Raw genomic sequence first — 27,853 nt, 5'->3', positions numbered from 1 at the left:
GCGGCCATTGGAGGGTGAACCAACAGCAAAGGAAGACCTTTCTCTCTGTCTCTCTCTCTCACTGTCCACTCTGCCAGTTAAAAAAAAAAAAAGAAAAAAAAAAAAAGAGCTATAGAGAGAAGGAGAGACAGATTGAGGTCTCCAACCATTGGTTCACTCCCCAGGTGACTGCAGTGGCTGGGGTTGGGCCAGGTAGAAGTCAGGAGCCAGGAACTTCTTCCAGGTTCCCCAAGTGGGTGCAGGGACCCAAGCACTTGGGCCATCCTCCACTGCCTCTTCCATGCCATTAGCAGGGAGCTGGATTGATAGTGTAGCAGCCAGGACACATACCTGTGCCTATATGGGGTGCTGGCATTGCAGGCAGTGGCCTCATTTGCTATGCTACAATGTTGTCCCCAGCATATGGTTTTTAAAGTATAGATGCATAATATCCAGGGATTTTTTTAAAAAATAATTTAGTTTTGTTTGATAATGATACAAAACATTCATGGCCGGCGCCACGGCTCACTAGGCTAATCCTCCACCTGCGGCGCTGGCACCCCGGGTTCTAGTCCTGGTTGGGGCGCTGGTTCTGTCCCGGTTGCTCCTCTTCCAGTCCAACTCTCTGCTGTGGCCTGGGAAGGCAGTGGAGGATGGCCCAAGTCCTTGGGTCCTGCACCCGCATGGGAGACCAGGAGGAAGCACCTGGCTCCTGGCTTCGGATCAGTGCAGTGCGCTGGCCGCAGTGGCCATTGGGAGGTGAACCAATGGAAGGAAGACCTTTCTCTCTGTCTCTCTCACTGTCTAACTCTGCCTGTCAAAAAAAAAAAAAAAAGATACAAAACATTTCTTATTCCAGCCAAATCAGCAAAGTATATGCAAAGAAATCTACCTTTATGTTTTATACTTTGACTTTATTCCCTTCTTCCCTCTATAACCCTTTTCTATTTTTGATAGCTGTCTTTGTATATCTACTTCACTGTTTATCTCATGTCTTTGTCTCCAATCTTAAACTGTGAACATAATAGAGTTTTCTCCAGAAGTGCTTTTTAATTTAATTTCAAAGACTCATTAGAGCTTAAGAATAATAATATAGTTGACTAGTCTACAGTTTTTAGTTAAAATTGTGAGTTTGATAAGAAAGAATAAATCACCACCTTTTCTCCCCTTCCTTTCTTACTCCACAATATTGTTTCAAATTAGTGCTGGAAATGTGTCTTCTACTCTGGACTAGAAGTGTGTGTTCACACCTCAGTTTTTCAGGGCTAGCTAGGATGTCTTGAGTCGTCAATGTCAACATGGACCTTCTATAAGCTTATGTAGCAGGGAGCAGCAAATATCATTGAGTACCTGCATATGCCAGGCATATATAAGACATGAGGGATAAGGCTGGAAACAGGCCAGACACTTTTTTTTTGTAAATATTTTTTATTTATTTGAAAGGCAGAGTTGCAGAGAGCGCAGGAAAGACAGAACTCTTCCATCCACTCAGTCTCTCCCCTGGTGGCAGTGGCTGCTGGGGCTGGGCCAGGCCGAAGCCAGGATCTTGGAGCCCAAAACCCAGCACTTATTCTGAGTCTGCCATGTGGGTGCAGGTGCCTAAGCTTCCCCAGGGGCATTAGCAGGAAGTTGGATTGGAAGTGGATCTCAAACCAACACCCATATGGGATGCTGACATCACAGGCGGAGACTTAACCTGCTAGGCCACAATGCTGGCCCAGCCAGAACTCTTCCTGACCTCATGATCTGGGAAAGGACAAGAAAAAAGTAAGGAATGTTCATCTCCTCAATGTGGGAGATGGAAGAAGCTGGGGCTTCCTGTTTTCTGGTTTGTTGGCCAGAGCTCACTGCAAGAGTAGTCACAGTAAGTGACCTTTTACCTTGGAGCCCCTTTCTGCCATCAAGCCTGATACTCTGAGTCATATTTCCAGTTCTGCAAAAGTTACTCCTTGGGCTGCCATTTTCTTCAGAAATATTCATTAAATGAATAAGGAAGGGACAAATACATTAATGTATTAGCTTTCATTCCATTCTTGCCCAATGCATTTAATAGATTTCTAGAATATGGGGAGGGGCTCCAGGAATATTAATAAGGATATGGGTAGGATAACCAGGGGTCAGATTGTAACTATAACAAAGTGTAGGTAGCTAACTTCACAAAATAATAGATAACTTTGTGGCATCATGGGTTAAGCTGCTGCTTGGAATTGAGTCCCACCTCAACTTGCAATCTAGCTTTCTCCTAATGCACACCTAATGAGGCAGCAGGTCAAGTACTTGTGTCTCTGTCATCCATGTGGGAGACCTGGATGGAGTTCCTGGTCGTAGGCCCAGCTGTTGCAAGCATTTGGGGGAGCGAACAAGTGTATGGAAGATCAATTTCTCTCTCTCTCTCTCTCATCACCCTGCCTTTGAAATAAATAAAAATAAAATTTTAATAGTGGTCTTAATATGTTGGGAGGATAGGCCATGTTTCAATAGGATGAAATAATATATGGGTAAAATCACATTTAGAATTCTAAATTTACAACTAAATATACCTAGCCTAAGAACTAGAGCAGCTGAAGGAAAAGCCAGGGAAAAGGAAAGCACCTTGCTGCATCCTGCCCATGAAGTGGGCCAGGACAGAGAAGCAGCAACCTATGTGAGCAACAAAATGGCTGCTGTATCATTTCTGCCCGCTACATCTCTTATTGGAATTATCTTGTCACAAATATACAGGGAAGGGAATCCTGGGAAATGCAGTTCAGTATAGCCAAGTTGACACTTTACAAAGCCACCACAAATATGTATTACTGTGATTTTTTTTTTTTTTTTTGTCTTTTGAGGTGGCAGGTATCAGATTCCGATTAAAATTATCTAAGGAAAAAATAATTTGCAAGGTACAGGATTGGCTCAACCCTGAGAAAGAATGCAGCCAGGCCTCTGGAGGACCTGGACTCAGGTGTGGCACATCATCCTGATGCCATCATTGTCTCTTGGCATAGCTGCTTCGTTCTCTGCCTTTTGATCCACATGACAAGTGGAAGATGGCCAGCCTACAAGGTCCAAAGCCTGTATCTGAGGAAACTGGGTGAGACATCTGAAAAGACTAAGCCAATCTTTCTTTATCCTCTTTGCTATTTCAATTCTTACATAGGTTAAAAGGACTCTGATACGGCTTAGAGTTCATGCTTTTTCCTGGTCTGTTCAGAACAGAGGCATACTATACAATGTGCAAGGGAAACAGACAATTAAGGAGCGTTCACTCACGGAGGTCCTGGAATTTGTTCATGAGCCAAATTCGTTCTAAAATGTCTCAGCAAACTGTGATACCACAGGACATGCTCAGAGTTACCTATGGTTCTGAGTATGCAGTGTGTCTTTGTTTTCCCTGTTTCTTGGAATTTATATAAGAACTATATGAGGTTGCTAATAATCTATTGGAATAGTTTAATATGGATTGATAAAGAGAAGGGTGTTCTGAATACCATTAATGGATAACAGTGTTAGCATAAAATGCTAATATAACAGCTCATGTATATCATCACATAACTTACAAAAAAGAAGAGATACCATTTCATCTTCTTTACATAGCATTATGACTTTTGATATAGACTCTCTGTAACAGGAAATGTGTGAGTGTATGTAAGCACAGATGGGGGTATATGCACAAACATATCTCACTGTTTTATTTCACTTCAAATCAGTGTATTCACATGAACTATATGAGAATATACATATAACAAACTTTGTGAAGGAAAATGGAGCTTATAGGATTAATAGTAATTTAAAAAATTAAGCGGGGTGGACATTGTAGCACAGTGGGTTAAACTTACCACTTGGGGTGCCTGAATCCCATATTGGAGTGTCTGGTTTGAGTCCTGGCTCATCCACTTCCAGTCTAGTTTCCTGCTCATGTGTACCCTGGGAACCAGCAATAGTGGTCCAAGTACTTGGGATCCTGCCACTCAGGAAGTTACTTAATTCTTTTTTAAAAATATTTATTTATTTGGAAGGCAGAGTTAGATTTTCTATCTGCTAGTTCACTCCCCAGATGGCTGCAAGCCAGGAGCCCCAAGCCTTTTCTCACATGGTTGCAGGGGCCCAAGCACTTGGGCCATCTTTTGTCTTTCCAGGCACATTTGCAGGGGGCGGAATCGGAAGTGGAGCAGCTGGGATTCAAACCTGTGCCCATATGGGATGCCAGTGCCATAGGTGGCAGCTTTTTCCATTAAGCCACAGCACCGGCCCTAATTCTTTTTATCCAATTTGTGATAAACATGAATGTCTGATATCACTAAACAAAAATATAAGTGCCTAGAAGATGAAGGACCAAAGGGCAAGAACCAGTGAAATATGACCATCGTTTTCTGGGGACTTCTCTGCCTGGTTTGGTGTTTGGTATTCAAACTATGAAAAGCTCCTGGAACTTTAACAAAAAGAATCTGGACTTAGGGTCTGATGATGGCCAACTTGCTGGTTCATAGATGGCAACTTCTAGCTGTGTCCTCACTTGGCTCCTGGGGCCAGTTTTATCTGGGCACTAAGGACCTCCCAAAGGCGCCCACTTCCTAATACTACCAATCTGGGGCTTTAGATTACAAAATAGGAATTTCTGAGGGACATAAATATTCAGGCCATAGCACCCAGCTTACTCAATTATTCGATAATTTATTTATCCAATTTATGATTTCAAAACAAAGTTGCTGACAATTCTAATTATCTTACTTAAAACACACAGTTCGCCCACTCTTGAAATCTTTCTTCCCTTCTGCTTTTCCTTATTTGTTATAGTATCTTCAATTTACACAGAACTTAAATTATCAGCAGACATTAATTTTGAACCATATTTTAAAAATTGAGCTTGTGGATAGAAGTAAATATGTAAGGCCACTTGAATTCATATTGCTACTTTCCAAGCACAACAATAGAACGCACTGTTTTACTGTATTTTTTTTAAAGATTTCTTTAAATTTTATTTATTTGAAAGAATTACAGAGAGAGGTAGAGACAGAGAGAGAGAGAGAGAGAGAGAGAAAGAGGTCTTCCATCCACTGGCTCACTCCCCAAATGGCCACAATGGCTGGAGCTGAGCCTATCTGAAGCCAGGAGCCAGGAGATTGTTCTGGGTCTCCCATTGTTCTTGGGCCATCTTCTACTGCTTTCCCCAGGCCATAACAGAGATTTGGATGTGGAGCAGCCATGACTTGAACTGGGGCCCATATGGGATGCCGTTGCTGCAAGCCAGGGATTTAATCAGCTGCGCCACAGTGCCGGCCCCTCGTATTTCCTTCTTATTCAAACACCAGACACCAATTTTATGGTCTATAAAGATTGAAACACACTTGAATGAGAATGGATGCATCCATTAGTTCTTCTCTGATGATCTTTGGTTCCTTTGGTGTCAAAAGTTGCAATGCTAGGGCAAGACATTTGATGCAGCTATTAAGATACTTGTTGAGATCCCCTATCTGGGTACCTGAGTTTGAGTCTTGCTTCCTATTCCAGCTTCCTGCTAATATGCACACTGGGAGGCATCAAATTATGGCTCAAGTAGTTGGATGCCTGCAACCCATGTGAGAGACCTGGGATTGAGGTCCCAGTTCCTAACATCTGGCTTTGGTATGGCCTAACCCTAGGTGGTGTGGGCACTGGGGGACTGAATGAGTAGACGGAAGATGTCTGTCTGCCTCTCTTCCTTTCTAATAAATTAATTTAAAATAAAGAAATGCTTCTGTTAGTCACAACAATTTGGGATTAGATCTGGGCTAGTTTGCATTGGGTAGGGGTGCTCAGATGTGGTTTAAGAAAGCAAGGATACAGATAAAAAATGACTGGTTTAAAATATGACTGGTTTAGATCTGTAATTGATGCACAGTTATTCTTAAGTGTTGAAAATTAACTGAAATGTGATCCCTGTTGAACATGGTGGTGGGAATGGGAGAGGGAAGAGATGTATAATTTAGGACATGCTCAGGCTGACTTGCCCCAAGTGGTGGAGTTGGAAGCATACCAGGGGATTCCAATTCAATCCCATCGAGGTGGCATGTACCAGTGCCATCTCACTGTTCCAGGTGATCAATTTCAGTTCACAGTTGGTCATGGTGAAGGGACTGGGAGTCAAAGGGAGCACTTAGACAAGTCTAGTACCTGCTAACGCTAACTAATGGAGTAAATAAAGGGGAGAGTAATCCAACATGGGAAGTGAGATACTCAGCAGACTCATAGAATGGCAGATGTCCTAAATAGCACTCTGGCCTCAGAATCAGCCCTAAAGGCATTCGGAGCTGGCTGAAGAGCTCATGAGAGTATTTCAGGCATGGAAAGCCAAGACACTCTGGCAAAAGATCTCTGCGAGTGAGATCCCAGTGGAAAGAACAGGTCATCAAAGAAGGAGGTACCTTTCTCTGAAGGGAGGAGAGAACCTCCAGTTTGACTATGACCTTGTCTAAACAAGATAAGAGTCGGAGAACTCAGAGGGCTTCCATAGCCTTGGAAACTCATGACTAGAGCATAGGGAGATTACTGATGCCATAGACAGGAGTGTCAATTGGTAAAGTCAACAACAGGAGTCACTGTGCACTTACTCCTCATGTAGGATCTCTATCCTTAATGTGCTATACATCGAGATTTAATGCTATAACGAGTACTCAAACAATATATTTCACTTTGTGTTTCTATGGGGGTGCAAACTGTTGAAATCCTTGCTTAATGCATACTAAACTGATCCTCTGTTAAAAAAAAAAAAAATTATCAATTCCCAACTTGACTCTCACTGGGATTAAACATGACAATAGGTCTGCTCTGATTTCATCATCATTTAAAAAAATCACCTATTATTTTTCACTTTATGTTTCTGTGTGGGAGCAAACTGTTGAAATCCATACTTAATGTATACTAAGCTGATCTTCTGTATATTAAGATAATCGAGAATGAATCTTGATGTGAATGGAAGGGGAGAGGGAGTGGGAAAGGGGAGGGTTGTGGGTGGGAGGGACGGTATGGGGGGGAAGCCATTGTAATCCATAAGTCGTACTTTGGAAAATTATATGCATTAAATAAAAGTTTAAAAAAAAAAAAGAAAGCAAGGATACAGACTTGTCTCATTTGGAAGGGAAGTTTGTGAGAGTAAAAAGAGCTGAGTTTTGGGTGGCAGCAGTTTTGGGGCTAGCTCTCTTGGCTTCTTTTCTCCATCTGATTGAATGCAAAGACAGAAATACCATTGATGCTTATTCAGTAGCCAAGATAGGGGCATCTGGCATCTGCATAAGAGAAGTATTTGTCAGAAAGGGACCTTCCTCACTCCCCACTCCTTATTTCATGCCATGAGCATTGTGGCATTGGATGTTATCTTTTTTTTTTTTTTTTTTTAAAACAGATCCTGTTCCTTTTCTAGTTTTCAAACTGCCCAGACTGAATTTCACATAGAAACATGAAGAGACAGGAGTTTGACTTTCAAAGAAGTTAATACTATATAATGTGAGTAATTTCTAGGATCAGAAATTGAATGTAAAATTGCAATTATTTATACACATAAACGTTTATGGCTTTGTATATTTGGAGTGGATTCTCTGTGATCTTGCCAACTACTTCCATAGCCACATGCCTGAATTTTAAAAAAAGTTACCTAGGTAGCAACTTTGCTGATGGCCTTATTTCCTGGCTAAATTAATCAAATAATTTTCCTAGAGTTTTTTGAAGCATATTTATATGAACAAAAACTAAAAATATTGCAATTTGGCAGTATCTATTAGAATATTTATATATATACATATTTACTGGTATATGAGTATATTTATGTTTTGATCTAACAATTCCTCTATCAAGGGTTTAGTTTACTGAAATGTTTTGAGAAGTATGTAATAGTAATAATTGGTAAAATATTGGTTAAGTAAAGGCATAAACATAGAACGGAACACTCTATAGCTGTTTAAGCAACTGAGTGGAGCTATAACTATAATAACTGAAAAAATGCAAGTTGCAAGAGTGTAGAATGCCATAATGTTGTCTTAAGCATCTACATATTTGTATAGGTAACACACATGTATTTTTGTATATCTATTTAAAAAAACTAAGTAAAAACAATTGTATCCTCTGGGGAGGTAGGTTTATGGAACACATTTTTTTCCCCTATTGTATATTTCAAAAATGCTTCCATTTTAAATAATTACCATGTGCTCCCTTTGAAATAAGAACCATAATTAAAAGATATCTTATTCCTTCCCTCTTGGCAAGTCATGAGGCTCAGATGAGGGGAGTTCTGGGTCTGAAAACCTGAGGGATCTGATGAATTAGGCCTTAGGCATGCCTGCTCAGACTGATGTTTCATCTAAGTCTTATCCTGACCAAACCATCAAGCCTAATTAAAAATGGAAAATTCATGGAAGGAGAGGCCTCCCTGCATGCCCCAGGGGACCCATTCTGCCCTGGCTCCCTCTGGATCCTTCCAGTTCATTAGCTAAGAAGGAATGGGGGGCGTTGGCTCCAGCCACAGCTGCTGCCTTCTCAAGTGTCACTCTGATCTGGTCAGCAAAACCCCCGGTGGAAGGCAGCAGGCTCTGAGCCATTGCCAGCCCAGCCCACTGGCTGCCTCTGAAGCAGGCCTGCTGGCTCGGCCCACCCTTGCTGGCTCTTCCCCTCCCTCTCTGTGGAAGGCATTGTATTTGTGTGTAATCATCAGGAAACCGGGAATTGAGAGCTTTATTCTTCAGGGTGGGAGGCGCTCAGACCTTGTGCCTTACTAGAGATAATCTCAGACCTGAGATCTTAGAGATGACCAGACCAATGGCCTTGTTTGGGTCAGAAACATCATGTTCTTCCTGGCAGCTGGACCCTACGTCACTGGCATGTTTGTGTTATAAAAGAGGACTGCTCTTTGATGCTCTTTCCTGATAACCCAAGGCTCCCATTTTGGGGATGCTTTCATACTCGCCACAACCCATGAGAAACCCACCGAAGGACACAAGACTGAGAACAAGGATCTGATTAATTTGAAGGTAGTAGAGCAGATTGAGTCACACAGCAATTAATTACAAAATGGATTAGGTTCTGGTTTGGTGTCAGCTCATATGATAATGAAATCAGAAGAGGGAGATTCAAGGGATTTAGCAGAAGGCAAAATTCCACTCAAAAGTTCTGTCTTGGGGCTGGCATTGTGGTGTATCAGGTAAAGCCACCACCTGCAGAGCTGGCATCTCATGTGGGCGCCGGTTCATGTCCACTTCCCATCCAGCTCCCTGCTGATGGCCTGGGAGAGCACTGAAAGAAGATCCAAGTGTTTGGGCCCCTGCACCCCCATGGGAGACTCTGAAGAAACTTCTTGCTCCTGGCTTTGGATCTGCCTATCTCCAGCCATTGCAGCCATTTGGGAAATGAATCAGTGGATGGAAGATTATCTCTGTCTCTGTCTCTCCCTCTCTCTGTAACTCTGCCTCTCAAATTTTTAAAGAAGATTATTTATTTGAAAGGCAGGGATGGAGTGGAGAGAGAGAGGGAGAGATTGATTTTCCATCCGCTGGTTCATTCCCCAAATGGCTGCAAGAGCCAGGGCTAGGCAAGGCTGAAGCCAGGAGCCAGGAGCTTCTTTTGGGTGTCTCACCTATGTGTAGGGGCCCAAGCACTTGGGCCATCCTCTGCTGCTTCCTCAGGCACATTAGCAGAGAGCTGGATTGGAAGTGGAGCAGCCCAGACTTGAACCAGTGTCCATATGGGATGCCAGTATCATAGGTGGCTGCTTGCCTCCTGTGCTATAGAACCAGCCACAAGTCATAGATCTTTTTTTAAATTATTATTATTTTATTTATTTATTTTTTGTTCATCAACAGGTAAAGAGATAAATTGTAGATATTCTTTCTTTTTTGTCCACATAGGCTCTTTTTTATTTTATTTTTTTAAAAGATTTATTTATTTATTTTAAAGTCAGAATTACACAGAGAAAGGAGAGGCAGAGAGATCTTCTCTCTGCTGTTTTACTCTCCAATTGGCCGCAACGGCTGAAGCTGTGCCAATCAGAAGCCAGGAGCATGGAGCTTCTTCCAGGTGCCCCACACGGGTGCAGGGGCCCAAGGACTTGGACCATCTTTTGCTGCTTTCCCAGGCCATAGCAGAGAACTGGATTGGAAGTGGAGCAGCTGGGACTTGAACTGGCGCCGTTATGGGAAGCCGGCACTATAGGCGGAGGCCTTACCCTGCTATGCCACAGCACTGGCCCGGACATAGGCTCTTAATCTACAATATCACTGTATCCTTTCTGGGTCATGTATACCATGTGCAATGCTCTCATATTATTATTATTATTTTTTTTTTTTTTGACAGGCAGAGTGGACAGTGAGAGAGAGAGACAGAGAGAAAGGTCTTCCTTTGCCGTTGGTTCACCCTCCAATGGCCGCCCCAGCTGGCGCACCGCGCTGATCTGATGGCAGGAGCCAGGAGCCAGGTGCTTTTCCTGGTCTCCCATGGGGTGCAGGGCCCAAGCACCTGGGCCATCCTCCACTGCACTCCCTGGCCACAGCAGTGAGCTGGCCTGGAAGAGGGGCAACCGGGACAGAATCCAGCGCCCCAACTGGGACTAGAACCCAGTGTGCCGGCGCCACTAGGCGGAGGATTAGCCTAGTGAGCCGCGGCGCCGGCCTGTGGGGAGCAGCTCGGACTAGACTGTTACTGGAATTAAGACTTATTCTATGCATCTGCTCTCCCACAATATGGCGCTGGGAGAGAAGTAAACAGCTTCCGCACAGCTGCCTCCAGTTCAACCAATTAACTGTAGGACTTGCTCCTGATTGGAGGAGAGCAGCGTACTCGGCGTGTGGGCAGCCGAGTTGGGATTGGCGGAGGAGGACTATAAAGGAGGAGAGAGACGGCATGCACCAGGAACATCTATGGGGAACATCTAGCTGAAGGAACACCCGTGCAGCCCCCGAGAGAGCCGGCCGGCGGTGTGCCGCTCCCCTGCGGAAGTGGGGAATGCGGCCAGGGGGAACTGCCCTTCCACAGAGGTGGAAGGGATAGTAGCCAACCCGGGAAGAACCAGCAGCAAACCCGGGGAGGGCCGAGCAGACAGAAAGAACAGTGCAGGGTCCTGTGTTGCTCCTCCACGAAGAGGGGGAGCGACACCGGCCCTCTCATATTAATTTTTAAAAACTGTTATCCTGAAAAAATTTTAGACTTAGAGAAGTTACAAAGATAATATAGAGTTCCCATATACCTGTCACCTGACTTCCCCTCTAGTGTTAACATTTTTTTCCCTGAAGAAACCTTTTATTTAATGAATACAAATTTTATAAGTACAACTTTGGGAATATAGTTATCGTTCCCACCATACCTGCTCTCCCACCCACACTCCCACCCTTCCTCTTCCTCCTTCTCCCCTTCCCAGTCTCATTTTCCATTAAGATTCATCTTCAATTAACTTTGCACACAGAAGACCAACTTTATGCTAAGTAAAGATTTCAGCAATTTACACACACACATACACACACAAAACTGCGAACAATAATGTTAACATTTTATATTTTCAGAGTTGTATTCATTTTTTCTAAAAAAATATTTTTATTTTACTTGAAAGGCAAAAGGACAGAGAAGTAGATGGAGAGAGATCTTTTAAGTGCTTATTCACTCCCCAAATGCTGGCAACAGCCAGGCTGGGCAGGTTGAAACCAGGAGTCTGAACTCCATCTGGGTCTCCCACTTGGGAAGCAGGAATCCACGTATCTGAGCCATCATCTGCTACCTCCCATGTTGTGCAGTAGCAGGAAGCTGTGTCAGAAGCAGAGTGGTCAGGACTTGAACCAGTGCATTTCAGAGGCAACTTAACTACTGTGCTAAACTCCTGTTCTTACATTGATTTTTTTTTTTTTTTAGTGACTGAACATAGTCATTTAGACTTGAGATTGAGTAATGCATTAGAATGTGGCTCTAAATAGAACAAACTTCAACTTTGTTCTAATATTTTGTAGCTACAAATATTAGACAATGCCAGCAAGTTATTTCTCTATGAAAATGAGGTGCCATCTCTCTTATAGAACCCTTATGGGGATTACACAAATATGGAATCATTTTGTAATATTTTGATTCACAGTAGATGCTAATGTTCATTTCTTCATCTCCTTTTCCATTGTTTTAGCTACCTTCTGTCCTTTTTTTCTCTTTGCTTTCTTGAATAGTGTCACTCTTTGCCAGTTCCTACTCTTGTGTCTGTCCCCAGCTGGACTACCTAGCTAACTCTCCAGTTTCAGGACTTTGTGATGCTGAGGAAGGAGAATGCTTTTGCCCGTGGTATTGCCCAACTTCTTGCTGATTTAACCTGAAATCCGTAATATTCATCAACCTGAGTTTCAGGTACAAAATGTTTCTGCATCACTAACGAGGGCACTGAGAAATTATAAGGAAAAACAAACTAAAGATTGAAAATGTGTGTTTATAGGGGATAACTTGACAGGGATATAAGCTCTGAAAGATAACTAAGGCCCCAGACACTCGAACACTAGAAAGGCAGCCCTAGTACATATAATTTAAGACTCTGGATCCAAATAATCCATTTTAGCAAAGTGGAACTCAGGTCCTTGATGGTCTCATCTTGCCTCATCATTTACTCTGATGAATGTCCACAGGGTAGGGAAAGAGTACAATACTGGCACCATTTCACCTCTCAACAAAAATCTGCTTAAAACCAGATGCCTGGAAGCCATCTGCCAGACGCTCCACCCCGAGGAGGGGTTCTCCTCAGGGATCCAGGAGAGGCAGGGTGATTATGCTGCCTGCCTGCTTCCAAGCTTAATGGGCAGGCAGGGAGGGAGGGAGAGATGGAGCCCTGCACATCTTGGAGGTGACACCCTCCGGGCCGTAAATGCGCTGTACAGGATTTAGCTGCAGCCTAGCAGCTGTCCTATGGCAGTAACCCTTTCTACCATATGAGAGAACAAGATCTGGCATGGAATTAGGATTCCAGGCGGGTAGAAACCCCTTCGTTCATGTGAAAGTGTGGCTCACAGGCCTGATTTAAGAGTTAGAGTGCGAGGAAAATAAGTGCTTGTAATCCCCAATTGTCTCTCTTAAAAGCATTTTTAATGCAAGGACTGTTATTCTGGTTCCCAAGCCACAGTAGGAGAGAGGTCTGTAATAAGGAAAAAATAATCAGTGTCAGGTTGGCAAGGAGTTTTGCCAAGAGGAAATGCTCACTAATGGCTGGTTTATTACAAATCTAGCAGTGGTCATTGGAAAGATCACAAGGTGAAAACATTACTGTTTTGTAAAGAAAATGAAACCAGTGTGAGGCAAGTAGCATTTCTATAATATCCGGATCCCTGGATTCCTAACAGGGCAAGGAGCAGGGAGTTGAGGCCTGGAAGTGTCCTTGACTGTGGAGGCTGTGACTAGGGGCACAGTTAGCACTGGAGGCATCTTTTACTGAGTGATGCTGGAGAGGTGGGCAGAGGAGGGTGTATCAGGGATCTAATTGGTTATGGCTACAGATTAAGATGTTTGTATTAAAACATAATGGATACCTAAGGTTTGCAGAGGTAGTGGAAATAAAATCATTTTGACCACTCAGTGTTAGAAGTATTTAAGTTTGTGAAAATATGATATGTTCTTATTTTGTTTCTACTTTTTTGTATTGGAGAGGCATGCATGCATGTGTGTGCACATTTATCAGTTCCATGCCTGCAATGCCTGGAGTTTGCCTGAGTTTGAAGCTGGAAGCTGAGAACTCAATCCAGATCTCTTATGTGGGTGGCAGGGACCCAAATACTCGAGCTGTCACTGCTGCCTCCCAAGATCTGCATTGGCAGATGCTGGAGTCAGGAGCAAGAGCTGGGAATTGAATCCAAGTACTCTGATGTGAAATGTGGGCATCTTCACTGCTAAGATGAACACTGGCTCCTGTCTTTTGTTTTTATTCAGATTTATTTATTGCATTTGGAAGAGAGAAAGAGAGAGAGAGAGAGAGAGAGAGATTTGAAGGAGTTACAGAGAGAGAGAGAGGAGAGACAGAAGTCTTCCATCTACTGGTTCATTCTCCAAGTGGCTGAAATAGCCAGAGCTGGGTCAGGCTGAAGCCAGGAGCCTGGAACTTCTTCCAGGTCTCCCGCAAGGGTGTAGGGGCCTAAGGAGTTGGGCCATGTTCTGCTTCTTTCCCAGGTGCATTAGCAGGGAGCTGGATGGGAAGTGGGGCAGCTAGGACTTGAATTGGCACCCATATTGGATGCTGCAGCTGCAGATGGCAGCTTAACCCACTGTGTCACAATGCTTGCCCCTATTTATTTATTAATGTATTTTTATTTATTTCAAATACAGTTACAGAGAGAATCAGAGAGACAGAAAGAGATCTTTCTTCCACTGGTTTGCTCCCCATATGGCTCAACAGCTGGGGCTGGGCCAGACCAAAGCCAGGAGCACAGAGCTTCTTCCAGGTCTCCCAAGTTGGTACAGGGGCCCAAGCACCTGGGCCAAGCTCCCCTTCCCTCCCAGGCACATTAACAGGGAACTGGATCAGAAGAAGAGCAGCAAGGTCTGGAGTTGGCACCCATATGAGATGTTGGCATTGCAGGTAGAGGTTTAACCTGCTACCCCACAACGCCGGCCCTATCCTGTCTTTTTATTTAGAAGAGAAATACTAATATGTCATGTCAATGCACACACAGTCATGCCCCACATAACTATGTTTCAGTCAACAACAGACCACATGTACAATAGTGGTCTCATAACATTAGAATGGAGCTGAAAAATTCTTAATGCCTACTGATACTGTAGCCATCGTAACATCATAGTGCAGTGCGTTACTCATATGCTTGTGGTAATGTTCATGTGAACAAACCTATTGCATGGCCGGTGGTATAAAAGTATAGCTCATACAATTATATATAGTGCATAATACTTGTTAGTGAAAATCAGTGACTGTTAAAAGTTATATATTTACTATACCATGTTTTGTATTGTCATTTTAGTTTGATTTCTTCTACATATAAGAAGTTTAAAGTAGGCTGTGTTATGCTGGCAGCTGCCTTGAATATTCCATGTTTACCACATCTCTTGATTAAGCCACCTAATCTTGTGATTAATTTAATCTGTGTTGTTTCACGCAGCATGGCCCTAGGAACAATAGGCTATACCGTAATAACCTGTTACATACCATATAGACTTTGTGTAAAAGACTGCATCATCTAGGTTTGTGCAGGTACAATGATGAAATTTAATAATGCTTTTCTCAGAACATAACCTCATCATTAGTCCATACATGACCATATATGACCAAGTGGAAAAATGGCTGAGAAGTAAGAAACTTGGTTTTCAGTGTAGGTTATTTCACTAATTTTTCTCAATTTATTTGTCAATGGAGATGCTAATAATAGTTAACACTTTACTAGAATTAGCCAAGTGCCAGGTAATTTCTGTAATTAATCCTCCAGAAATCCTTTGATAGAGGTATTATTATTATTATCCTCCTCTTCATTTTACAGTGAAGGAGCTGAGCCTGGAATTGAGTAACTTACCTAATGTCATCCAGCTAGTAAGTGATACAGCTGCCATTTCTCCTTGGGTTCCCTGTCTCCGGAGCCTATGTACTTAATTCTTGCACGATACTGTCTACTCTGTGTACCTCAGAGTGTGTGGCAAGAGTGTAATTGGGTAATAGGAGCAGACGAGTTCTGAAATGGCTGCTGGAATGGAGAGAGTCCATCTTTAGGAGCCTGATACAGGTGAATCCTTACCATCACTTTATAACTACCTGCAGATTACTCAGTTTTTAATTTTTCATTCCTTCATCTTCAGTGGGAATTTGCTCATTTCTTGAAGATTACAGATGATTTATTTTAAGATTTTTGTTTTATTTATTTGAAAGACAGAGTTACAGAGAGAGGTAGAGACAGAGAGAGAGAGGTCTTCCATCCACTGGTTCACTCCCCAGATGGCCGCAACAGCTGGAGCTGCGCCAATCTAAAGCCAGGAGCTTCTTCTAGGTCTCCCACATGGCTTCAGGGGCCCCAGGACTTGGACCATCTTCTACTGCTATCCCAGGTCATAGCAGAGAGCTGGATGGTAACAGGAGCAGCAGGGACTAGAACCAGCGCTCATATGGGATGCCGATGCTTCAGGCCAGGACTTTAACCCACTGCACCACAGCGCCGGCCCTGATGTTTTCACACATTATTCTGGACCATGTATAAAATGTACTGTGCACTTACTCCCCATGTAGGATCTCTGTCCTTAATGTGTTGTACTATGCAAATTAACGGTAAAGCTAGTATTCAAACAGTTCTTTATACTTTGTGTGTCTGTGTGGGTGCAATCTGTTGAAATCTTTACTTAGTATATACTAAGTTGATCTTCTGTATGTAAGGATAATTAAAAATGAATCTTCTTTTTTTAAACTTTTATTTAATGAATATAAATTTCCAAAGTACAGCTTATGGATTACAATGGCTTCCCCCCCATAACGTCCCTCCCACCCAAAAATGAATCTTAATGAAGAATGGGATGGGAGAAGGAGTAGGAGGTGGGATGGTTTGCGGGTGGGAGGGAGGTTATGGGGGGAAAAACTGCTATAATCCAAAAGTTGTACTTTTGAAATTTATATTTATTAAAAGTTTTCTTAAAACAAAAACAACAACAAGATGTTGGTGTGCTACTCTTTAGTTGTAAAGGGATTACGCACAAAATTGTTACCCAGCTGATAATGACAGTGGCTAAAATTTCTGGGGCTTGCTGTAGGACAGACAGTTAACACTTCTAATCACCATAAGATTAAGGAGACTGTCTTAGTGCCCCAATTTTACAAGTGAGGAAACTGAGACAAAGAAGTGTTGAATAATTTGTCATAGTCAAACATAGCTTGTAAGTGACAGAGTGGGATTTGAAATCAGTATTGTAGTTCTTAATTACCATGCTGTTATTTGTTGATTCAGAGGATCATAAAGTTGGAAGAAGTCGAGATTTTATAGTTCAACCTTATGCCCCACAGTGGGAATTACTTGATAGTTTTCAAAGTTGCTTATTTAGCTTCTCTTGTCTGTCAACAAGGTGCTTGTTGGCCCCATGCAATATCTTTGTGATAACCGCTTTCTTTTTTTATTTATTTGACAGGCAGAGTTAGAGAGAGACAGAGAGAAAGGTCTTCCTTTTTCTGTTGGTTCACCCCCTAAGTGGCCGCTATGGCTGGCGCGTTGCGGCCAGCGCACTGTGCCGATCCAAAGCCAGGAGCCAGGTGCTTCCTCCTGGTCTCCCACGCGGGTGCAGGGCCCAAGGACCTGGGCCATCCTCCACTGCACTCCCAGGCCACAGACTAGACTGGAAATGGGGCAACCGGGACAGAACTGGCACCCCGACTGGGACTAGAACCCGGTATGCCGGCGCCGCAGGCGGAGGATTAGCCTAGTGAGCCGTGGCGCCGGCTGTGATAACCACTTTCTAGTGTTAAGCTGAAATCAGCTTTAACTTTTGCTTTTTCATTGATCTGCTAGTTTTTGTGGAACCCAACATAACATCAGCTCCCTTGTCACCATGACACTCCATTTGCTATTTGAAAACACTATCTTGTTTTTTCCAAGCTTGGCAACTCCAGTTTCTGTCAAAAGTGACTCATCATTTCTGATTGGCCCAATTTCTGTCTCTTTGTATATGGTAGCATAAAATATGACTGTTACTGTCCATTAATAGCACTTTATTCTTTTCTCGATGCAAGTTGACATGCTATTAAATTTGGGATAGCCTTATCACAGTTTGTTCCCATTGAGTTTAGGTAATTATAACCTATGTGTATTAGTTGGCTCAGGCTGCCATAAGAAAATGCCATAGACTGAGTGGCCTAGATAGTGGAAATTTATCATGCTTCTGGAGGCTAGAAGTCCAAGATTAAGGTTCCAGCTGGTGTGGTTTTGGGGAGGGCTCTCTTGCTGGGTTGCAGTTGGTCACCTTCTTGTTGTATCTTCACTTTGACTTTCCTGGTACCTCTTCTTTAAGGACACCAATCTCATTGGATTAAGGTCCTATTCTTATGATTGTACTTAATCTTCTTTTTAGGCCCAATCTCCAAATATGCTTACATTGGGAGTTAGAGCTTCAACATGGGAATGTTGCAGGGAAACAATTAAGCCTATGGTACCCTGTGGCCATAAGGACGTGGCTATATGCTAGAAAACTGTATGCTGAACTGAAGGAAAGGGTCATGGCCCCTTAATCTTAGGCTGTAGGACAGTGTTGGACAAGTCAACACTTCCTTTTGGCCTTCAGAGACATTGATTGCTCCCTGTCTCTGTAATTTCAGTGGGCCCCTGAGGGTCTCCTTTTTTGGTTTTGAATAATAGCTATGATACTAACAGGGTTGGGACAAAAAAGGAGATAGCTGTTCTGTGCTTGCAATCATAACTCTTAGTTTTAAGTCCACAGATTTCCCCAGTCGTCTTATACTAGGCATTTGCCTTCCTTCGATAGGAAACAGATGCAAAAAGGGCAGGTTGCAAGCTGGAGCCCTCCCAGGATTATTCACTGCTGGCCAGATAACTATGGAGACATGCCTGAGAAATCCCTGCAGCCCTTGCTGAGAAGCCATAAGGCAGGGAGGCCTTTTGCTCTAAAGACCCAGCCTGCTCTAACCTACAAGAGTAGAGGATGGGGCATGTGTCCATTAGAATTCTCAGATTGTGGGGTTGGCGCTGTGGCTCACTAGGTTAATCCTCTGCCTGCAGCACTGGCATCCCATATGGGCACCGGGTTCTAGTCCTGGTTGCTCCTCTTCCAGTCCAGCTCTCTGCTGTGGCCCAGGAAGGCAGTGGAGGAAGGCCCAGGTGCTTGGGTCCCTGCACCCGCATGGGAGACCAGGAGGAGGCACCAGGCTCCTGGCTTTGGATCGGCGTAGCTCCAGCCATGGCGGCCATTTTAGGGGTGAACCAACGGAAGGAGGACCTTTCTCTCTGACTCTCTCACTCACTGTCTAACTCTACCTATCAAATAAATTAAAAAAAAAAAAACCTAACGTGGTCATTAGTTTAAAAAAAAAAAAGAATTCTCAGATTGTAGATGCTAGAAAAGGCAGCCTAAAGTACCTTGGACAAAATGGGAATTCATTGGTTCACATAAAAAGTCCAGAGGCAGGCTGAACTTCCAATGCAATTTGATCCAGCGCTCAAATATCATCACCAGGATCTGTCTCTCTGATTTCTTTGTCTGGCTGTCAGCTTCACTGGCTCACCCTGTGGTTTCATTCTAGCACTGCCAATTTCAGAAGAAAGAAGAAAAATCATGTTTTCTTGGCTGTCATGAGAGTATATAGCATTCTGGAATTAATCAGTGTAGCCTCAGGGAAGGGATGTGCTGTTATTTTAAGTCAGGGACAGCTTCTTCCCCCACCCTCGTACACTAGGGTTGGAGTTGGTTCCATGGAAACCACAAAACTGGAGAATGGTAGAAGGTAGTTTCTCAGAAAGAATTTTGGATTCCTTTTTCAACTTTGCATTCCCTTAGAAATTTTGAAAGCAGGTACTGGACAGAAACAACAGATGTGTTTATTACAAAGTATTTCTTATGTGGTTCCCAAACATATCCTTCAATCTAATATTATTGGAGTGTCCCTTGGAATTACAATAAGGTGTCACTTTCTCTTCATACTCTTACTATAGCAACTTTGTGAATTTATATGCTGAAATATAGGACTATAGTCTCCTCAGGTTATCTTGTCATTTGTGCCCATCCATCCATCAAAGAAATGCTTATTGAGTGTCTAACGAGATAGAGAGAAAGCAGGCGAGTCACTGCCCTCATGGTACTTTCAGTCTAGTGTTCCTGTCTCCTCATGGAGCTACTGTGCTCCTGTAGCCCAAGGATCTCTGATCTTCTTGGTGCATGGATGGCCACACTACCATATGGCCTTGCCTTCTGCTTCACCGTGCAACACAGGGAGCAGGATTTTCCCATGATTTTGGACAGCATGAGAATGACTTCCGTATGCTCATACATATAGGGTACACTTCTCATTGGTAGCACTTGTCATAATTGTTATGAATTACCTGGGTACTTATCTGTTTAATGTCTTTTTCTATAGATTCTTCATAAAAGCTGAGACTGTGACTATGTTATTCATCATTGTTTTCCTTTACATAGAATGTTGTCGTGACCATTTGGACTAAGCATCCAAATACTTAAAAATTCTGCTATAGTAAGAGTTTTAATGAAAAAATAGTAAAAGTGAAGGAATAATGAAACAAATATAAAACAAAATCCTGAAAGAGTTTCTAGATGTGTGTATTATTCTTTTCAAGTTGTTATAATAACTTGGACTGGATGGCTTCAGCAACAGAATTTATTTTCTCACAGTTCTAAAGTCTGGACATCCAGGATCAATGTGCCACCCAATACAGTTTCCAGTGAGGGCCCTTTCTCTGGCTTGCAGATGGCCATGAGGCCCTTTCTCTGGCTTGCAGATTTTCACTGTGTTTTCATGATGAAGGGAAACCTAGTAACCTGTTTAGGGTCTTTCTCTCTCTCTCTCTCTCAGAATGGTTTATTTATTTGAAAGGCAGAATTACAGAGAGGCAGAGAGAGGTCTTCCATCTGCTGGTTCACTCCCCAGATGGCCACAATGGCTGGAGCTGTGCTGATCTGAAGCCAGGAGCCAGGAACTTCCTTCGGGTCTCCCATGCGGGTGCAGGGGCCCAAGGACTTGGGCCATTTCCTACTGCTTTCCCATTCTGTAGCAGAGAGCTGGATCCGAAGTGGAGCAGCCAGGTCTCAGACTGGCGCCCATATGGGATGCCGGCACTGCAGGCTGTGGCTTTACCCACTATACCACAGCGCCAGCCCCTTAGGACTCTTAAAAGAACATTAATACTGTTGGATCAGGGTCCTGCCCTTAAGACCTCATTTTTTTTTTTTTTAATTTTTTGACAGGCAGAGTGGATAGTGAGAGAGAGAGAAAGGTCTTCCTTTTGCCGTTGGTTCACGCTCCAATGGCTGCCACTGCTGGTGCGCTGCGGCCGGCGCACCATGCTGATCCAAAGGCAGGAGCCAGGTACTTCTCCTGGTCTCCCATGGGGTGCAGGGCCCAAGCACTTGGGCCATCCTCCACTGCCTTCCTGGGGCCACAGCAGAGAGCTGGCCTGGAAGAGCAGCAACCGGGAAAGAACCTGGTGCCCTGACCGGGACTACAACCCAGTGTGCCGGCACCGCTAGGTGGAAGATTAGCCTATTGAGCCGCGGCGCCGGCCACGACCTCATTTAACCTTGATTATCTCCAAATACAGTAACATTGGTGTTTGGGGCTTTCTCCAGATAGAGTTACATTGGAGTTTGGTGCTTCCACATATGAATTCAGGGGTGAGGGACCCAATTCAATGTGTAGCAATGTGACTGCTTCCAGAATACTTAGCTCTAGAATATCTTTGGGAGACTTTCTAGTGCCTACCTGCTTAATTTTCTGCATGCTTCTGTGTGTCAGAGGCAAACTAACACTAGGAGAGCTTTGAGTATGTCTGCTTAGAAGAATTCTAAGCATACCTGCCCCAAGGGTCAGAAAGAGAAGTTCCATATGGGTGCCTGTTCTGCTGTACGTCCTGTCCAGCTCTCTGTTATGGCCTGGGAAAGCAGTGGAGGATGGCCCAAGTCCTTGGGCCCCTGCACCCATGTGGGAGACCAGGAAGAAGCTCCTGGTTCCTGGCTTTGGATTGGCACAGCTCTGGCCATTGTGGCCATCTGGGGAGTAAACCAGCAGATGGAAGACTCTCTCTCTCTCTGCCTCTCCTCACTCTGTATAACTCTTTCAAATAAATAATAAATCTTAAAAAAAAGAAATGAATAAATTATAATTTACAAATAATTGAATTGATGTTATCTTTTTTGAAATGGTAGTAAAAGATAACAAGCTATATCTTCGTGTGTGTGTGTTTATAAATTTTTAATTAGTTTTTAATAGATTCTATATAGTCCCAAGATAAGAATTCTAAGAATATAATGCTATTCCCTTCCTCCCTCCCTCTCACCAACATTCCTTCTCCATTTATTTTTTCTGGTTTTTGAGATAACGTCTTTTAAATTTACATTACAGTAAAAGGCTTAATTCTTTACCAAATAAGAAGTTTAACAAGCAAAAAACAAAAGACCCTAGTTTAGTAGGAACACAGAGAACAGCTATAAACAGTAATTGAATGGAAAAATGACATTTCACATAAGCTGCATTTTACCAGTTGGTTCATTTTGGGGAGGTGTACTTTGGTCCAGTCCAAACTGGTAAGTAATTTCAAATATTGAATGGATGTTTGTGGTGGGGTTGGGCATAGGGGCTTGCCTTTGCTTCTGCTAAGTTAGTCCATTCTCTCTGCACTGCCACTGCCTGTCTTTGACACCAAAAAGGGGTGAGGAAATCTACGCCATCCAAAAGAAATAGCTGTCTGTGAGATAACCACGTCTCCATACTGAGCACAAAGACCTTAATCTAAGTCCTTGTATTTACTTTTTCATCCTAGTTCACAGTCATCCAATTGATAATATTTTGAAATCTGTGTATATAAGGGACCCTCAGAAAGTTCATGGGAAACACGTATAATGAAAAAACTAGATTTCAAGTATTTTTTTTTGCACCAAAATAAACTCACTTTTAAATTCCTTTGGCCTGTAGATTTGCATCTGATGCTGTCAGATTCTGTATTTTCCCATTAGTCAGTTGAGACCCACTTTTGGCCAGTGCTGAACTTGTCAAGGTTAGGGTTCTAGAATCAAGAAATCTGTCCCTGGGTGGATGAAGGGAAATTTCAAGACCTTTGATCTCTAACTGACCTTGAGGATGGGATTTTGCTTTGTGGATGTTTTCTTCCAGAAAGAACACATTTCTGTGTGTACCCACTAAACCACAAAGATCACTGTTTGTGTAGGTGTCTGCTATAGACAAGAGAGCCTGAGTGTCCTAACCTTTGGATTGCTTAGAGAGCTTGGAGCAGACTGCTTCTCCCCTTGAGGTTCAGCCTAACCGAACCTTCTTTGTGACCTCTGATTTCCTCTGACCTTGGTGAGGAAAGAGGAAAGTGCTGGGCTTTGAAGAGCTCTTCAGGCCTGTACAGAAAGCAGTGATTCTGACTTGTTTGTTTTCAGTGGGCAGATTGATCTTCCTCCTCTCGTTAATAAAAATACTATCCGGTAGTGGTAAGTGAGAGTATTCCTGGTGCGTTTTATTTTAGCTGCTGTGAGCTAGTCCATTAGGAAGTTTATTTTATGGCATGCTGTCATTTTGATGTACTGAGTTTCTGTGGCTGTACTGAGTCTTCCATACGTGTATTTAGACAGCTGTAAACATGTCTTTATACATGTATTTGCTAACCAGAAAATGTGTTTTCCCCTTTAGAATTGACCTTATTGGGAGGATGTTTCTTTATATGTGGCCATGGTCAGGTTTTGCTCACATAAGGATCTTTATAATGTTTATCTTTTTAGAACTTTTTTTTCTTTTAAAAAAAGTCTTTTTAAATACATACGCATGTATAAACAAATATTATTAAACAAACTTATGTACTTTTTTTTTTTGAGAGGCAGAGTTAGAAGAGGAGAAAAATTAAGATCTTTCATCGACTGGTTCTCTCCCCAAATGGCCACAATGACTGGGACTGGGCAAGGCTGAAGCCTCCTGTGTGGGCGGCAGGGACACAAACACTTGGGCCATCTTCTGAGGCTTTCCTGGGCAAGGAACTGGATCAGAAGTAGAGCAGCTGGGATGGGAACCAGCACTCAAATGGGATGCTGGCATCACAGGTGGTGGCTTAACCTGCTGTGCCACAACACTGGTCCTCGTTGCTCCCTAATTTTCATAAAGGAAAGTTGTATAAAAAAGTGGGACTTCTAGTTCACCTATGTTCTCGGTTACTTTCTCAAACAATGATTAAAACATTTCCCATAGAAGGAAAACTTTGCTTGTGAGATAAATGGAGGACTCCATCCAGTGTTTAAGTTTATTTTGTTGGCTACACAATAGTCATTCTCTCAGCCTCTTTGTCATTTTTCCCCATGGTATCCAGGATGAACTCGGGCCTTTCAGCTAGTGATCTGGGCCTTTGTGCTCCTTTTCTGATATCTGAAAAGTGACTTTGAACTAGGAGGAGTGTAGCCTCTTAAGATTCGGGCGTTTTGAGGATCATAGAAGAAAGATCTGACCTAAGGTGAAGTTTGGAGAGCACAAGTACCTGGGAATTTTTTCTCTTCCAGCGTTGAGTGAATCTAGGTCACAAGTCTGTTCAAAATTTTACCAGTTCCTTTCATTAGTGACTTCTGCCTCGAACAGTGGCGTGGAGATGCTATATCTGGTACCGATGGGGGTGACAACTTAGTGGACTAGTATGGTGAAAAATGTATTTAACATCCTTTAGCAAATGAACTTCCCTAACTTATAGGGTTTGTTTGCTGACCCAGTGGCTACATATGAGTGCTCATTAGTATGGGAGACTATCTTTGGGTTCACTCCCCAAATGGCTGCAACGGCCAGAGCTACGCCTATCTGGAGCCAGGAGCCAGGAGCTTCTTCCAGGTCTCCCACATGGGTGCAGGAGCCCAAGGACTAGGACCATCTTCTACTGCTTTCCCAGGCCATTGCAGAGAGCTGGATTGGAAGAGGAGCAGACAGGACTAGAACCGGCGCCCACATGGGATGCCAGCACCGCAGGAGGAGGATTAACCCACTGCGCCAAGGCGCCAGCCCCCCATTCACATTTTCAGTTCTATGCTAGTTGCTGTGGAAATTTAAAACAAACAAACGAACAAAATTGTCCAAGCCTTCAAGATGTATGTAGTCTACATAAGACTAACCTGAGAAGTGATGGGCAAGTAAGCACAGTAACTTTCATTTATATAGTACCACCATGTGCCAGCTTGCTCATTTAGGTATCTTTTTTTAAAATATTTATTTAGTTGAGGAGAGAGAGAGAGATCTTCCATCTGCTGATTCACTCCCTAAATGGCTGCAAAAAATCAGGGCTGGGCAGGGCCAGAGCCAGGAGCCAGGAGCTTCATCCTACTCTCTCACGTGGGTGGCAGGGGCCCGAGCACTTGGGCATCTTCTGCTGCTTTTCCCAGGCCATTAGCAGGGAGCTGGATTGGAAGTGAGCAGCAGGGACACAAACCAGTGCTCATGTGGGATGTCGGCAGTGGCTTTACCCACTAAACCACCTTGCCGGCCCTTCTATTGGTTATCTTGGGAATACCGAGACAGGTCTTGCTTGGTTCAGGGAAGGCAAGCAGTAAATGGTAGAGTTAGGCTTTAAACTTGGGTTGGTAGACCAGTTTTTGTTTTTAAATTCAGAAAGCAACTTCCCTTTTGATATTTCTGGGGACTTCACAGTGGTCCCAGAAATGGTGGGGCATGTGTCATGAAAAAAGATGAAATACAAAGGGAGAATGTGAATGACCTTTTGAACTAGTTATCAGGACCAAGACTCAGGGCACCCAATTCCCAGCCCTGAACTCTATTTCCCTGTGGAGCAACAGTTGTTTTATTGACTCTGCCTTTGTAAAGCAACCCTGCAAATTAGTACAGGCCTAATGCCTAAATTACACGAGAATGTCCAGACTCCTCGGTATTATTGGGACTGTATTTCCTTGTCTGTTTGTCACGCTACTACTTTGTGTGACCATGGTCATTTTTTTTTTCATTTTCAGTTTTCTTTATATACAGAAGATCAGTTTAGTATATATTAAGTAAAGATTTCAACAGTGTGCACCCACACAGAAACATAAAGTGAAAAATACTGTTTGAGTACCAGTTATAGCATTAAATCACAATGTACAACACATTAAGGACAGAGATCCTACATGAGGAGTAAGTGCACAGTGACTCCTGTTGTTGACTTAACACATTGACACTCTTGTTTATGGCATCAGTAATCACCCTAGGCTCTTGTCATGAGTTGCCAAGGCTATGGAAGCCTTTTGAGTTCGCCGACTCTGATCATATTTAGACAAGGTCATATTCAAAGTGGAAGTTCTCTCCTCCCTTCAGAGAAAGGTACCTCCTTCTTTGATGAACCATGGTCATTTTGATCAACAGCATTCTCTTTATAGCATCTTTGCCCCTTTAGCAGTGTTGGTGTTAAAGTATGAAAGTAAATGCCTATTGGGAATTGATAAGGGAGCTAAATAGTTTGACTATTTGCCTGTTGCTCTGATCAGCAAGAATTTATTGAATACTTATTATATGACCACTAGTTTCAGATTGTACCAACCAAGTTTTCATAGGCAAGATTTTTTTTTTAAAACAAATGTGTTCCTACTTATTTGAAAAGGAAGGGAGACACACACACACATAGGACTCCCATCTGCTGGTTCATTCTGCAAATATCTACTGTAGCCAGGGGCGAGGCTGAAGCCAGGAGCTCAACTCGGGTATCCCACTGGGGTGGCAAGATTCAAACTACTTGAGCCAGTATCTGCTACCCCCCAGGATGCACATTAGCAGGAAACTGGAGTTGGAAGTGGAGCCTGGTCTCAAACCCAAGTACTCTGATCTGAGATATGGGGATCTTAACCACTAACTAAGCCTAACTTACTAAGCCTGTTGTGGGGAGCAACTGGGACTAGACTGTTACTGGAATTAAGACTTATTTTATGCATCTGCTCTCCCACAATATGGCGCTGGGAGAGGAGGAAACAGCTTCTACCCAGCTGCCTCCAGTTCAACCAATAAACAGCAGGACCTGCTCCTGATTGGAGGAGAGCAGTGTACTCGGCGTGTAGGTAGCAGAGTTGGGATTGGCAGAAGAGGACTATAAAGGAGGAGAGAGACGGCATGCACCAGGAACATCTAAGGGGAACACCTGTGCAGCCCCCGAGAGAGCCGGCCGGCGGTGTGCCGCTCCCCCGCGGAAGTGGGGAATGTGGCAGGGGGAACCGCCCTTCCACGGAGGTGGAAGGGACAGTAGCCAACCCGGGAAGAACCAGCAGCAAACCCGGGGAGGGCCGAGCAGACAAAAGAACAGCGCAGGGTCCTGTGTCGTTCCTCCGCGAAGAGGGGGAGCGACATAATGGTGCCGTGACTCGGATATGAAGCCTAGGCAGGGCTTAGTGTCGTTCCTCCACGAAGAGGGGGAGCAACAGCCTGTACTAAGTCAAGTGAACAAGAAGATTGTGGGTTAGTACAATCTGTCACCCTTAGGAAAACTCACATGTTTCTGTTCTAGCCCTGATTCTTCATGTAGATTAATTTTTATCTGTTTATATTTCCCATAGTACAGTGGAGCAACTCTCAATTATTCAAACATGAATTGTTGATTGTTTCTCAATCCTGGATGATTGAACCTGTGGGACTTGGAGAAAGCATACATAATAGCTACATAATGTAATGATTTCTTCTTCATTTAACAATTACAGTAGGTGTTTCTGGTTGGTCAGAATTTTCTTCGGATGCAGTGTTAGTCTTCTAGGGGGCAAACAAGGTCCCGCCTTAGTCTTTCTCCCGCGTATCATCTAGTGTGTCAGCTTCTTCCCTTCCTCATCAAGGTCTTCCTCTGCTGGGGTCAGAGTCTGGGCTGGCAGCTGAGATGCTGGTCAGGAAGCCTATGTCCCGCAACTGAGGACCTAGATTTGATACCTGGCTCCAGCTCCTGATGCCGACTTCTTGCTGACGCGGAGCCTGGGAAGCAGCAGTGATGGCTCAAGTTGTCGGGTCCTTGCCACCTGTGTAGGAGGCCTGGATCGAGTTCCCTGCCCACAGTTGGCTCCATCTGGAAGCCTTTTTCAGGGATTTGGGGAGTGAATTAGAGGGTGAGAGTGCATTCTCTGACCGGTGCCGTGGCTCAATAGGCTAATCCTCTGCCTGCGGCGCTGGTACCCCGGGTTCTAGTCCTGGTAGGGGCGCCGGATTCTGTCCCGGTTGCTCCTCTTCCAGTCCGGCTCTGAGAGTGCATTCTCTCCCTCCTACTTTCTCTCTCTCCCC

At 43.6% G+C, this 27,853-nt stretch overlaps 1 protein-coding gene across 5 annotated transcripts in view; it reads left to right on the top strand.

Annotated features, from left to right (window-relative positions):
• Positions 1-27,853, top strand: part of AKAP6 (A-kinase anchoring protein 6) — a 633,025-nt gene that overhangs the window by 64,365 nt on the left and 540,807 nt on the right. Inside the window, exon 1 of one of the 5 annotated variants that reach the window (XM_089309799.1) lies at positions 26,732-27,049. The exons of the other annotated variants lie outside the window; for them this stretch is intronic. The gene's annotated coding sequence lies outside the window, so the exon portion shown is untranslated. Of the gene's footprint in view, positions 1-26,731; positions 27,050-27,853 lie in introns of those variants that run through there. 5 annotated transcript variants of the gene reach the window in all.

Source organism: Oryctolagus cuniculus, chromosome 12 (assembly GCF_051225735.1).
Source record: "Oryctolagus cuniculus isolate XC-2025 breed Fujian yellow rabbit chromosome 12, ASM5122573v1, whole genome shotgun sequence".
In the NCBI taxonomy this organism is placed as follows: domain Eukaryota; kingdom Metazoa; phylum Chordata; class Mammalia; order Lagomorpha; family Leporidae; genus Oryctolagus; species Oryctolagus cuniculus.
The sequence above is the reverse complement of the archived record's forward strand: the minus strand, read 5'-3'. Positions and strand labels throughout refer to the sequence as shown.